The 12,163-nt window shown below is 43.2% G+C and overlaps 1 protein-coding gene across 1 annotated transcript in view; it reads right to left on the bottom strand.

Moving 5' to 3' along the window:
• The window catches only part of LOC119649061 (protein rhomboid), a 429,203-nt gene extending 422,697 nt beyond the window's left edge, over positions 1-6,506 (bottom strand). The window contains exon 1 of the mRNA XM_038051045.1: positions 5,478-6,506. The gene's annotated coding sequence lies outside the window, so the exon portion shown is untranslated. The remainder of the gene's footprint in view (positions 1-5,477) is intronic.
• Between the last annotated feature and the right edge of the window lie 5,657 nt (positions 6,507-12,163).

Below are 12,163 nucleotides of genomic sequence, written 5' to 3'. Positions count from 1 at the left end.
TCTTGTAGCCATGACCATCAACAAGTCAACAGAAAGCTCAGCCATATTTACATTCAAGATTTCGGGACATGCAATTATTATTTCTACTGGAGAGCCAGCCACATAAATTGAAAACAAATGAGAGAAAAACTGCCGTTGAATAGCATATGCCAGATATGACATCAAAATCATACTTCGGCGATACGTTGGCTCCCATAACTTACACCAAAATACAAATGATAACGGACTGCGGATCAATTAGTAGTGTCACATGAAATGGTTGTTGGAAGTAGCTGGTTTGCGCGGAAAGCGGTTCACAAACATACGTGGGCCTCTCCAAACGGGACCACTTTCAACCAAATTGGCCACGTGCTGATCGAACGCCGCCATCTCTCAGCCTTGATGAATGTCAGAACATATAGGGGGGCCAATATAGACTCGGATCACTATCTCATTGGCATGGTGCTCCGAGCTCTAATAACAACACCACCCAGAATCCCCTCTGACAATCAGGTGAAAGTTAACACTGAAGCCATTCACAACACAGCCCTCCGCAACACCTATAAGGGGGAAATGGATGCCGCAATAACCGCAGTCAACAGTGATCCTGGAGATGAAGTATCAACAAATGATCTTCACAATCACCTGAAGAACTTTATCATAAATACGGCCACAAACATACTCGACCCCAGCTGCAAAAAGGGTCGCAACGGCTGGTTTGATGATGAATGTAAGCTGGAAACGGAACAGAATAATGCTGCATACCGAGTAATGTTGCATTCTCAAAGAACGCGGGCACGTGCGGAGACCTATCACGAACTCCGGCGAGCGAAGAAACGACTTCACAAACGGAAAACGGAACCCTGCGAGAACCAACAGGTCGTGAACTCGAAAAGTACAGGGAGCAAACGCACTAGGCGTGCAAGTTTTACCAACAAGTCAGTAGCCTTACACACCTCGATGTTCATCCTGACAAAACAAAGAGGGAAATCTGATTTCCGACAGAATGGGCATATTGGAGCGATGGGTTGAGTGCCTTGATGAATTACTGAACAACCAGAACATCGGTGAGTTGGAGGTCCCGCCAACTGAAGACGACGGACAAATACTGCCACCACCAAGTATAGAAGAAACAGTCCGTGCAATTCATCGGCTTAAAAATCATAAGCCGCCAGGAGCCGATGGAATTACTGCCGAATTGGTGAAATAAGAAAGCGACCAATTACACCAAGTGGTTCATCAACTTGTGCTCAACATGTGAGACAGCGAATCAATGCCTGACGACTGGCAAAGAGGCATTATCTGTCTCATACATAAAAAGGGAGATATCACACAGTCCAGCAATTATAGAGGTATCACGTTGCTGAGTACAATCTATAAGGTATTCTCAGCTAATTTGTTAGGCCGGATAGCCCCATACGCCCAGAACATCATTGACCCATACCAAAGAGGCTTCACTCCAGGCAACAATCAGCAACAAATCAGATTTTCTCTCTGCGACAAGCTGTTGGAATATGGACATCAGTTGCACTATCTCTTCATTGACTTTAAAGCCGCCTATGATAGGATAGCCAGGGTAAAACTGTACACGGCCATGAGAGAATTCGGTCGAAATTGATAAGACTGACTAGGCTGACCCTGACCAAAGTGCGAGGCCAAATAAAAGAAGCAGGATCACTCTCAAGACCATTCAACATCAACAACGGTCTACGACAAGGGGATGCGTCCTCTTTAATCTGGCCCTCGAGAAAGTGATTCGTGATGCTGAGGTAAATGCAAGAGGTACGATCCTCCTTAAGTCCACCCAACTACTGGCCTATGCTGACCATATCGACATCATGGGAAGAACGACCCGAGACGTACAATCTGCCTTCATCCAGATCAATAATAATTATAATAATGATAATTTCTCCTATCTAGTGTCGAAAATCAAAAAACGATAACAGCTACGATGATGAAATGCGCGCAGGGCAGTTGTCAGCCAACAGAGCCTATTCCAGCTTACAAAACTGTTTTGCTCGAAATTTCTCAACATAAGGTCAAAATTCTTACTGTACAAGACTATCATCTTGTTAGTCCTTATGCATTCCTCGGACACTTGGGTTCTTACGAACTCTTGGATGCGTTCGAGAGAAGAACCCTCCGAAGAACTTTTAACGATTCCGTGTGGTCAGCAGGTCACTTCATCCGTATGGACGAGGATGATCCAGCTCGAAAAGTCCGTAAGGGCAATATCTACGGTAGAAAAAGAAGCGAAGGCAGACCCTGCCTGAGATGGTGTAGGACAGGACACAAGACAGCTTTTAGGGATATCGAATTGGTGAACTTAGACGCAAAACCGGGGTGTCTGGAGTTCCTCATTAAGGCAGGCCTAGACCGGATACCAGTTGTTGCGCCGTTGATGATTATGATACCTAGTCATAATTACGGGAAGAGGATGCTCCTAAAACGACTGCAAATATTTTGATGTTATTTTTACTGGCGAGTCAATTATAGAAAATAGGACTCCTCCTTTCAATAATACCTATGTAAAGAACTTAGTGTGGTAGGCTCGGCTAAGTTTTGCTCTTCTCTAGCCTTTATCCGGTTTAGTAGCGAGGTCAGCTCGTCAAAACGATTCCAATCGCCTTCGAGGCCCAGATCAATCTTTACTAATAAGCTCTCGTCAGCGCAAATTGCATTACTATACATTACTAGTTGTTCCGACTTTATTCAAAGAAGAATCAACACGGTCTCTGCTTTTAAGACATGTCCTTACATTTCCGGCCTCTTGCGAACAGTGCAGCTACCAAGGGGTCTTTCTTTAACCTAACCTAGTGGATCGAATTCACCGTAATAGTGCGTACGCTATTAAATATAAGAGCAATTAATTGGTTATGAATACATATAAAAAAAATATTTGATTTTGCTTGAATGGAAAGTGTCTAAACTATAGAAGTTACGGCTAAAGTTTTTTGTTCATCACTACAAAGTGCAGCTGCTGGTTCAAACGCACTTTCCCTCCAGCGAGGAGAACTGTGAGTCAGAACCTTGCTGTGCGAGACTATCAAATCGGCTGGGCTATAAACAGCTTTTCCGCATACAAATCTCCAGGCCCAGATGGCATAATACCAGTCATGCTACAGAAGCAGCAGGAAAGGGTTGTGTCGTGGCTTGTTGAAATTTACCGGAGCTGCATCTCTTTAGGATACGTACCGCTATCCTGGAGGTGCGCACGAGTGGTTTTCATACCGAAAGCGGGCAGGCGCGGTCATGAGTCCGCGAAGGACTTTCGACCAATCAGCCTGCCCTTTGTCGTGCTGAAGACCCTAGAACGCGTCCTAGGCATTCACTTAAGGACGATTATGGAGAGAACGCCTTTCTCTAAGTCCCAACATGCCTACCTCAAAGGAAAATCCACAGAAACCGCCCTCCACGACGTAATTGGCACATTTGAGCGGTCGCTGCAGTACAAACAGTATACCTTTGCTGCCTTCTTGGATATAGAGGGAGCTTTTAACAACGTCAGTACCAACGCTATCAAGGAAGGAAGGATATTGGATTGGAGGAGTATCTCACGCATTGGATTACATCCATGCTAAGCACCAGGATAATACAGTCGAATCTGGGAGGCAACCACTTGACCAGAGCTGTGAACAGAGGCACGCCCCAGGGTGGCGCCATCTCACCGGTGCTCTGGTTAATAGTAATGGACAAAATTTTCGTACATTGGACAGTAGCGGGGTGATGGTGGTGGCGTATGCCAATGACTTGGTGATATTAGTATCAGGGATGTTTCTGTCCATTATGAGCGACATCATGGAAGGAGCGTTGTGAAAGGTGTGTCTGTGGGCCGCAAGATGCGGACTCAATATAAACCCAACCAAAACGCAACTGATGCTATTCACCACCAAGACAAGGATACCTGAATTCTATCTACCACGGCTGAATGAACAAAGATTGGTTCTTTCCTCTAATGTAAAGTATCTGGGTGTAATCCTGGATCGTAAGCTAAATTGAAGATTGAACATAGAACTGAGGGTTAAAAAGGCCTATATAGCCTTCTATGCCTGCAAGAGGACCTTTGCAAAGAAATGGGGTCTCCGGCCAAGGATGGTTCTCTGGATGTACACCGCTGTAGTGCGTCCGATCCTAACGTACGGCTCTGTTGCATGGTGGCAAACTTTGAAGAAAAAATACAATAGAACGAAACTTAACAGGATTCAAAGAACCGCGTGTGCAGGTGCTAATGGGGCTCGAATACACACGGTGTATCATAGTCGAATGGTCTCCCAGGTTTCGCGGAAATACTGGCGATATTGGAAGTCCGTCGATGGCTGGAGCGTGATTCGAGCCCCAAGCGTAACATAGCCATTCTGACCGACAGCCAAGCGGCCATCAAGGCCTTGTACGACGACATCTTCCCGGCTGGTGGGGCAGTGCAGAGACGCCTCCTCTGGGTTCGTGGGCAGTGGAACATAGAGGGGAATAAGCGGGCTGACGGATTGGTCAGGCAGGGCTGCGGTCTTGACAGTCCTTCGGCGAATACAGTCCGTGTTCCGCTGGTGGCTGTCGGGGGCCGAGTCTACTCGCACTACCTAGCAGCCGCGGGCATGAGATGACAAAGGCTTACAAGCTGTGCCAAGTCAAGGAGAATTTGGCCCACTTATAACATAGACCGTGCAAATGCATTCAAGATTACGGCGGTCTGCACGGGGCACTCGCCCACAGGGTACCATGTCGCTAGGCTCGGCATACTGTACAACTCGCATTGACGAAGCTGCGGAGAAGGAAGGGAAACCCTCATGCACTTTCTCTGCGATTGCCCAGCTCTGGCTAGAGTCAGGCTGCGGACACTGGGTAAGCCATTCTTAGGGACCTCAGGGGAGAGCTGCTTTCCTTCGTGAATGCTATGGGCTGGCTCTGAAGATCCAAGCCGGCTGAACTCTGCCTCCCTGCTCCCATAACAACAGTCACGGTCTTAGGACATGTGGCATCAAAACGGCGCACCAAAGCGCTAATCGGCCTCCTTGGAGCGGCCACTGATACCTACCTACAAAGTGTTCATGAATTCCTTTCGTAGAAAATGGAAAGGATTTTGAATGCTAGCGTAGTAGTAAGAAAATAACCTAAGGTGAAAAGATGCCACCCCTCTCATAAGTCGAACAATAAAGTTAATTTATGCCTTGTTTCCGGAACCCCCCAAGGAATCTGCGAGGTAATCATTCCCTCCCCTATCGACGAGACGGGCTCAAAACAAAATCAACCGCATATATACTTAGTTGAATTACTTGGTGGAAGGTTACTGAGTTCTTTACCATATTGTTACTGTACTTAATATTGCTTTTATTTGTTGAATATATTTGTAACTTGCTCGATAATGCTGCCAACAGTGATAAAGTACTAATAGGCGTCAGCTTATTTGCAAACAATAGAATTATTACCATTCTATGTAAAGTAATGTGTGATAAGGACTTCGTCAAAAGTAAAGCTAACCAGATTCAAACAATTCTCCTCACCTTCCCTAGCGTATGCTCTGCTATTCCCGCCAAAAACCGGCTGTTCATCGATTGATAACTATTTCTTCCAAACAGATGACAATCGCGGAGCGGTAGTAAAGCAGGTTGCAGATCTTGCGTTCAGCGTCTCCTCTCTCCGGGCACCGTCCTTCTTTCACTTCAAATTCAATTGGTAACTATTTCACTCAAATTCACTTTGTCAGAATGGAAGCATTCCCCCGCGCGTCTTCCGCCTCCCCGACACCAACACAACTTTCACTCTTTCACTTCTTGCATTTCATTCAACCCTTCGCCGCGTGACTCCAACCCTCGACACGTTATCGAACAAAAGCGCAAAATCGACGGACGCAAGCCTCACGTAAACATTTCATTCTTTGTATCCGCAACCCGTGACCAAATGTAATCACTATTCTCCCACCCCCTTTGGGCCGAGTGAAATCTTTAGAAGTTTCCTTAAAATTTTAATAAGCTGAGAACAAACTCCACGCAAACAAGTAATTGTCCGCGCGAACGTAATCGATAGAATTAAATCCGTCTCTGACTTAGGTTTCCCGAGTGCCGTCCACTTTCCGCAATCGCCACGCGACAAAAATCCGCTACAAAACACCAAACCAATTTCGGGTGGTTGTGACGCGACGCCAAACAGAAAACACCCCCGGAATCGCGCGACAACCGAATTCGAACTGGAGTGCGGAAATTGCACCACGTAAGGTTCTTCGGAAAATTCTGTTTTCCCGTTATGTGGACGCGACTTTTCGCTCGTCAACCGTCGCCGCTGCCAAGGGGGTGCAATGGGGGTTTGCTTATCAAGCGGACTAATGTCCATGCGCACAAGTTGGTGAATTCCCCTAAGTGCAGCTGATAGATGGGCATCGACGAAGTATTCCTGTAGGGCTGCCAGCTAATGATGACTCGATGACATTTCCGCAGCTCATTAAGGTAACGAATCAGTTTTTGTTCAATTATTTCTCCGGAAGTAAAAACTAAACACCCTCAAAACCTGTGGTGCTGGGGGTATAGTATGAAATTAATTCAAAGCGAACCATTAATGATTTTTTTCAAAGAGACTTCACAGTCAGAGCACAAGAATTAGTGTCTTTAAAATTGTGATTTCTCGGAAATGGAACAACATTAATTTAGGGTTTTTTTATTTAAAAGATAAGAAATAAAAATAAAAAATGTGCAGTTGTTATATACAGGGTTGTATTTTATGTTGAAATTGCCGTTTTGAGACGTGATCCAACTTCTCCTTCGTTTTTGACCAAGCCGTGAACCTGAAGAAGAAAGTGTAAAAACAGCTTTGTGTGACCCGAAGTAAAACTAACGGAATCGGTTGAAAAATTGAATGTTGCCAGATTTTAAAAAAATTGGATTTCAAAATCGCTCTCACCTTCTCCCCTAAAATATGGAACAAGTCGGAATACCGGAAGCTCGCGCTTCGGGTATAAAGGTTTTGTGTTCATTTTATGTAAGAAATTTCAACGCACATTTTTCTGTCCGTATATAGCTACAAATCCAACATAATCCTTCATATTTTTCCAAACTACGAGACATACGTACATATTACAGCCATAGATATCACGCTCACCCTAAACAAACAGACTGCCTATTACCGAATACTGTACACATATATGCACGTATATAAATTGATCGTACCCATATTTCCGATTTACTTCTTATATCTATTTGAATTAGGCACTACCCGCAAAGTTCATTAGCACGCATCTATTATATACCTACATACACGCATGTCTGGCTGACAAATAACTAAAAAACTAAAACAAAATAATTCTCTGCGACCCAATTCATAAGAACTCATTTCGTTGTGGTATTGAATTGATATGTCATAATGACGTCATGCAGGTTACAGAGTGCACGAAATTCACAAAAAATTGTGAAGTTTCAACCCCTATAACTTTGTTAATAATACTTGGATTTTCTTCAAACTTGACCAAACTGTGCATTATGTTCTTCATTACACGCATGGTAAATTTTGTACTTCTGGGATGAACATAAGGGGGGGTGCCGGGTAAATTTCTAAAATGTGGAAATATACTATTATTAACTTTATTTGTGCAGATATCTGAATCGGATATATTTTGAGGCCTAGATTTCGTAGATATGCATCACTGTGATTTTTTTCAGATTATTCGGTTGGATAGGTTCTGAGAACGAGACCTGTTACACTTTTTGGGGGTCATATTTTGAACCCTCACTCCCCTATGTTTCATCTAATATCAAATATTGAACCAGATTCGAAAAGTACTAATTGAGACCTTTCATTTGATACCCTACATGGCTACATTCTGTGAAAAAAAAATTTGCACCCTCCATTCATATGTACGGGGAGCCCCCCCTTAAACTTAACACAAGATGGCGCCACTTACTGCATGTAAAGGGAACACCAGATTACATACTCTCACCAATTTGCGTGACAATCGGTCTAGCCGTTTCCGAATAAATCGGGTGTGACAGACAGACAGACGGACAGACAGACACCGTCTCGATTCTAATAAGGTTTTGTTTCACACAAAACCTTAAAAATGGGGCTTAATTTTAACGAACTTTGGAGATTTTGAATGTCAAAAATCCTCTTAAGTATCCATGCTTTCAGTTGAAGGGAAAACGACCTGGAAGCCAAACTATAAAGCAAAATTAAGTAAATGTCAGGTTACTTCCTGATTGTGCGTAAATACATACAGTGGTAGTAAAAAAATAGCAGTGTGACATACATTATGTTCCTCTGAATATAATTTCTTATATTCAACTGAATTTGTCTGTTGTTAAATGTTATTTCCAACGAAATGTTAAAGTGGTTATAATTTGCAGTAGCTCCTTATAGTAGAACTTTTGTAAAAATAAATTTCTGTCAAAAAGTGGTTATTCAACGCGGTAAAAATAACACAATAATATAATACATTAGTTTTCTTTATAATAGACCAAGTTTGTAACCGAAACAGGAAGTTTGATCATTTTTGGTAATCATCATCACCAGCTCAACAACCGGTATCCGGTCTAGGCCTGCCTTAATAAGGAATTCCAGACATCCCGATTTTGTGTCGAGGTCCACCAATTCGATATCCCTAAAAGTTGTCTGGGGTCCTGTCCTACGCCATCGCTACATCTCAGGCAGGGTCTGCCTCGTCTTCTTTTTCTACCATACATATTGCCTTTATAGACTTTCCGGACTGGATCATCCTCATCCATACTGATTAAGTGACCCGCCCACCATAACCTATTGAGCCGCACTTTATCCAAAACCTGACGGCCATGGTATCGCTCATAGATTTCGTCATTATGTAGGCTACGGAATCTTCCATCATGTAGGCGGCCAAAAATTCTTCGGAGGATTCTTCTCTCGAACGCGGCCAAGAGTTCGCAATTTTTCTTGCTAAGAACCCAAGTTTTTGTAAGCTGAAATAGGCTCTGTTGGCTGACAACAACCGTGCGTGGATTTCATCATCGTAGCTGTTATCGGTTGTGATTTTCGATCCTAGATAGGAGAAATTATCAACAGTCTCAAAGTTGTAGTCTCCTACCTTTATTCTTCCTGTTTGACCAATGCGGTTTGATGTTGTTGGTTGGTTGGTTTTCGGTGCTGACATTGCCACCATATATTTTGTCTTGCCTTCATTGATGTGTAGCCCAAGACCTCGCGCCGCCTGCTTGATCTGGTTGAAGGCAGTTTGTACATCTGGAGTCGTTCTTCCCATGATGTCGATATCGTCAGCATAGGCCAGTAATTGGGTGGACTTAAAGAGGATCGTACCGCTTGCATTTACCTCGGCATCACGGATCATTTTCTCGATGGCCAGATTAAAGAGGACGCAAGATAGGGCATCCCCTTGTCATAGACCGTTGTTGATGTCGAATGGTCTTGAGAGTGATCCTGCTTGTTTTATCTGGCCTCACACATTGGTCAGGGTCAGCCTAGTCAGTTTTATCACTTTCGTCGGGATACCGAATTCTCTCATGACCGTGTACATGCTATCATAGGCGGCTTTAAAATCGATGAATAGATGGTGCAACTGATGTCCATATTCCAACGATTTTTCTATTGCTTGCCGCAAAGAGAAAATCTGATCTGTTACCGATTTGCCTGGAGTGAAGCCTCTTTGGTATGGGCCAATGATGATCTGAGCGTATGGGGCTATTCGGTCTAGCAGGATAGCCGAGAATATCTTATAGATGGTAACGTAATACCTCTATAATTGCTGGACTGTGTGATATCTCCCTTTTTATGTATAAGATAGATAATGCCTCTTTGCCAATCGTCAGGCATTGATTCACTATCCCACACCTTGAGCACAAGTTGTTGAACCACTCAGTGGAACTGATCGCCTCCATATTTAACTAATTCTGCTGCAATTCCATTGGCTCCTGACGACTTATGATTTTTAAGCCGATGAATTGCACGGACTGTTTCTCCTATACTTGGTGGTGGCAGTATTTGTTCATCGTCTTCAGTTGGCGGGACCTCCAACTCGCCGATGTTCTGATTGTTTAGTAGCTCATCAAAGTACTCAACCCATGGCTCCAATATGCCCATTCTGTCGGAAATCAGAGTTCCCTCTTTGTCTCGGCAGGATGAGCATCATCCTGCTGACTTGTTGGTAAAACTTGCGTGCCTGGTGCGGTTGCTCCCTATACTTTTCGAGTTCACAGACTTGTTGGTTCTCCCAGGCTTCCTTTTTCCGTCTGTGAAGTCGGAGCTGACGTATCGCCTGAATACGGGCTCCTTCCCTACTTGGCTGTTAAAATTTCCAAGTATGATTTTCATATCATACTTGGGACAGAATGCATAGCCTTTCGCTTATATTTTCAAAGCCGATAACAGCAGGTTTCATTTTTTGGCTGACTAAGAAACTTACTCCGAGCACATGGTTTAGTGAATGGCGGTCCCTGTCCATCGCATCTCTTGCAATACAGTTACATCAGCCTTATATTGGGACAGGGTATCGGCCAGCTGCTCAGCAGCATTCGGTCTGTACAAGGAAGGCACATTTCAATGAGAAAATGCGCATATCTTTATTCCATTGTCGTTGCCGAGTTCGTCATTCTAAATTCCATCTTGTCCGACGCTCCTTCTGTGGCTTCGTATCTTGTGTTTCTCGTGTAGAGTTATCAGCCCTACCTAACCCCCAGTCTGGAGGACTAGTTGGTATAATTTGTGCCGTTTTTAGGCGCGGGAGACTCGCCTTCATCCTTCTCCGTCTGTAGTTTTTCATTAAGAACTCCCAGCGATAACCACGTGGAGGTGGAGATAGGGTTTGGTAGTAGAACTGTTTGTGTTAGTCCAGCAGGGGTTTGTCAGGTTTTATGCTCCATCGTGGGTACCAATCCACGTTTCGCCCTGAGGCCTATACTACCATTTGACCGCTATTTCTGGTAATAGACAAAATAAAAACTAATTTTAAAAAAAAAACGAGGACCATATTGTACTCTCGAGAAGCCAAATTTGATAAGGAAGTTCATCCAGGAAGATAAAACAAAAAAATATTCAAAGTTTCGTGCTCAGATAAAGTGATTACAACTGCAATCAAATATAAAAACCAATTGAAACTCGTGGTCCAAAAACGGGTTTTATCGTCGTCGGGCGTAAAATGGATTGTCAAGTTTTCGAACAAAAGTCCTTGCATGCAACTTATATTAAAAAGAAATTCAAGATGAAGACCTGCGTTGTAAAAGGTTCGAAACAGATTGACTTACCATAATTTGAACAGCCGAAGTACAAGAAACGAGCTACTTTTTAAAGCAACACATATGGCAAAAAGAATTCGATATGCAAAATGATATGAGAAAGGCCCATCTAAAAATGGATAAATATTTTATAGACGGACAAATTGTTCTTTTTGGTCTCAAAGGAAGAAGACAGTATGTTCGAGGTCCACCGAATTTTGATTCTCGCTTGACAAGAAAAACAACTAAGCACGGTGGAGAGGCCCTATATCCAATATCGTAACTTAGACCTGCTTTTCTTACTATGGTGTTGATACAATATACTGAATCAAGAGCAGCGCGGATCAAAACGGCTATGCAGATGTTTTTTTGAGAGTTATCCTACCATAAGCTAAGTATGAAATGCCTCTTAAATGGACCTTCCAGCAGGACAATGACCCAAAACATACGGGCTGGAAATTTAGAGAATTATTTTTGGAAAATAAAGTTGAAGTAATGGAGTAGCCTGTAAAATTGTCTGAAGTCAATCCAATAGAAAATCTCTAGAGGGACGTCTAACGACGCCGAAAAACTGTTTAAAATCAAAAACCAAAAAATAACAGCAAATTTTGGACTGTTCCTGAAAGGCGATCCCTGTGGAAAGATAATAAAAACTTTTGGACTCGATGAAACATCCATGCGAAGCACCTATTAAGGTCAAAGGACACATACCTAAGTAACCCGGTAAACCCCTGGCTTACTATTGACTAATTTTTGAAGTTTTCCCTTAGATTATTGCAAGTCACTTTCAGTCAAGCATCGATTTTTCACTTTTGCTATTTTTCACCGATTGATATTATTCTGTCGTCGTTTTTGTGTTTTGTCCAAATGTTTTCGGAGATTTTCGCGCTTAAGAGAAGGTTACTTTAGAGCAATGCCCACATCTTTGACCGTAGCTGTTGAATTTTTTATAGTGAATGTATTATTCACTTCTCTTCGTAATTCCGGCAGGGGTTTCAAGGGAAAAT

The sequence above is a fragment of the Hermetia illucens genome, chromosome 2 (assembly GCF_905115235.1).
Source record: "Hermetia illucens chromosome 2, iHerIll2.2.curated.20191125, whole genome shotgun sequence".
Lineage (NCBI taxonomy): Eukaryota > Metazoa > Arthropoda > Insecta > Diptera > Stratiomyidae > Hermetia > Hermetia illucens.
The sequence above is the reverse complement of the archived record's forward strand: the minus strand, read 5'-3'. Positions and strand labels throughout refer to the sequence as shown.